This window comes from Carcharhinus amblyrhynchos, unplaced genomic scaffold (genome assembly GCF_965287045.1).
Source record: "Carcharhinus amblyrhynchos unplaced genomic scaffold, sCarAmb.v2.hapA scaffold_655, whole genome shotgun sequence".
NCBI classification, from domain to species: Eukaryota; Metazoa; Chordata; class Chondrichthyes; order Carcharhiniformes; family Carcharhinidae; genus Carcharhinus; species Carcharhinus amblyrhynchos.
In genome coordinates, this window is record NW_027650395.1 from 88,083 (window position 1) to 90,884 (window position 2,802).

The window sequence follows — 2,802 nt, forward strand, 5'->3', positions numbered from 1 at the left end:
CTGTAAGATAACCATCATTGAGAGATTAGAAAGCAGAGGACCTCACAATGTCTCATAAGAACATAAGAACATAAGAAATAGGAGCAGGAGTAGGCCATCTAGCCCTTCGAGCCTGCCCCGCCATTCAATAAGATCATGGCTGATCTGTTGTGGCTCAGTTCCACTTTCCCGCCCTCTCCCCATAACCCTTAATCCCCTCTCTTATCAAGAACCCATCAACCCGCTTCTTAAAAATATTTAGCGAGGCAGCCTCCACCACTTCAACGGGCAGAGAATTCCAGAGATTCACCACCCTTTGAGTGAAGAAGTTCCTCCTCAACTCCGTTCTAAACCGCCCCCCCTTTATCTTGAGGCTGTGCCCCCTAGTCCTAGTGTCCTTTCTGAGCGGGAAGAGTCTCTCCACCTCTATCCTATCCATCCCATTCATCATCTTATACGTCTCAATGAGATCTCCCCTCAGTCTCAGCAAGCTCCAAATCACTTCACATCCAATAAAGTCTTTTTTCAATCTAGTCACAAGGCAGTGGGGGAAACCCAGCAGTCAATTTGTGCACAGTAAGATCCCTCAAACAGAAATCAAAACACTCAGGCTTCAATTCACTGAATGGCCACGGGGCATCCCGAACGGGGAGGCTGATAAGGCAGAGGTCATGGTACATGCTGGTAAAAATGTGATAGGTAGAAAGAGGGATGAGATCTTGCATCAATAATTCAGGGAGTTAGACAACAGAGTAAGAAGCAGGACCTCTTGGGTGGTAATCTCTGGATTACCATGCCACAAACTAGTGTGGACAGAGATAGGAGAAAGCACAGATGAATGTCTGGTGCAGGAGGAGGGTTTTAGATTCCTGCACGACTGGGACCATTTCTGGGGAAGGTGGGACCCGTTCAAACAGGACAAAGAACAACAGTACGGCACAGGGACAGGCCATTCGGCCCTCCAAACCTGCACCAATCACATTTATCTCTCTCAACCAACCACTTCTATCCCTCTATTCCCCGTTTGTTCATGTGTCTGTCCAGATACGTTTTAAACGTTGCGAACGTATCGACTTCAACCAGTTGACTCAGCAGTGTATTCCAGCCTCCCGTTAGCCTCAGTGTAAAAAACTTTCCCCGCTCACTGCTACTGAACCTTTCTCCCCTTACTTTGAATTTGTGCCCCTTTGTGATTGTCATTTCTGTCCTGGGAAAACATTTTCCAAGTGTTCACCTTATCCATGTCCCTCATAAATTTATCAACTTCTATCAGGGCAGCTGATGGCTGACAACAGAAGCAGAACGGGATGAACACCTTTGTGGGACATTTTGTTGGTGCCACTGAGTTGAAGTTCATAAGAACATAAGAACATAAGAAATAGGAGCAGGAGTAGGCCATCTAGCCCTCTGAGCCTGCCCCGCCATTCAATAAGATCATGGCTGATCTGTCGCTGCTCAGTTCCACTTCCCCTCCCTCTCCCCATAACCCTTAATCCCCTCTCTTATCAAAAACCCATCAACCCGCGTCTTAAAAATATTTAGCGAGGCAGCCTCCACCACTTCAACGGGCAGAGAATTCCAGAGATTCACCACCCTTTGAGTGAAGAAGTTCCTCCTCAACTCCGTTCTGAACCGCCCCCCCTTTATCTTGAGGCTGTGCCCCCTAGTCCTACTGTCCTTTCTGAGCGGGAAGAGTCTCTCCACCTCTATCCTATCCATCCCATTCATCATCTTATACGTCTCAATGAGATCTCCCCTCATTCTTCTAAACTCTAACGAGTACAAGCCTAGTTTATTCAGCCTCTCCTCATAGCTCAACCCCCTCAACTCCGGTATCAGCCTAGTAAACCTCGTCTGCACTCCCTCCAAGGCCAAAATATCTTTGCGCAGGTGCGGCGCCCAAAACTGCACACAGTACTCCAGCTGCGGCCTCACCAATGCCCTATACAGCTGCAGCAAGACCTCCCTACTTTTATATTCAATCCCCCTCGCTATGAAGGCCAGCATCCCATTCGCCTTCCTGACCACCTGCTGCACCTGCAAGCTGGGTTTTTGCGACTCATGCACAAGGACCCCGAGGTCCCTCTGCACCGTCGCCTGCTGCAGTTTTTCGCCACGTAAGTGATAGTCCTTCCTACCATTCTTCCTACCAAAGTGGACCACCTCACACTTGCCAACATTAAATTCCATTTGCCATTTCCTGGCCCATTCGCCCAGCCTATCTAGATCCTTCTGCAGACTCTCCACACCCTCTGCACAATTTGCCGTTCCCCCAATCTTGGTGTCATCAGCAAATTTCGACACCCTACACTCGGTTCCCTCCTCCAGATCATCTATATAAATGGTAAAAAGCTGAGGCCCCAGCACCGACCCCTGGGACACTCCACTAGTCACCATCCGCCAATCCGAATAGCACCCGTTGACCCCCACTCTCTGCCTCCTATTTGACAACCAATCCTCTATCCACGCTAACACCCTACCCCCAACTCCATGTCCCTCGACCTTCTGCAATAACCTCTTGTGAGGTACCTTGTCAAACGCCTTCTGAAAATCCAGAAAGACCACATCCACCGGCTCTCCTCTATCCACCGCCCTAGACACATCCTCATAGAACTCCAGTAAATTTGTCAGACACGACTTCCCTTTACTGAAACCGTGCTGCGTCTGCTCTATCAAGCAATTCCCCTCAAGATGCCTCGCAATTTCCTCCTTAATGACGGATTCTAACATTTTACCTACCACAGACGTTAAACAAACCGGCCTATAATTCCCCGCCTTTTGCCTGGCACCCTTCTTAAACAACGGCGTAACGTTAGCCGTTTT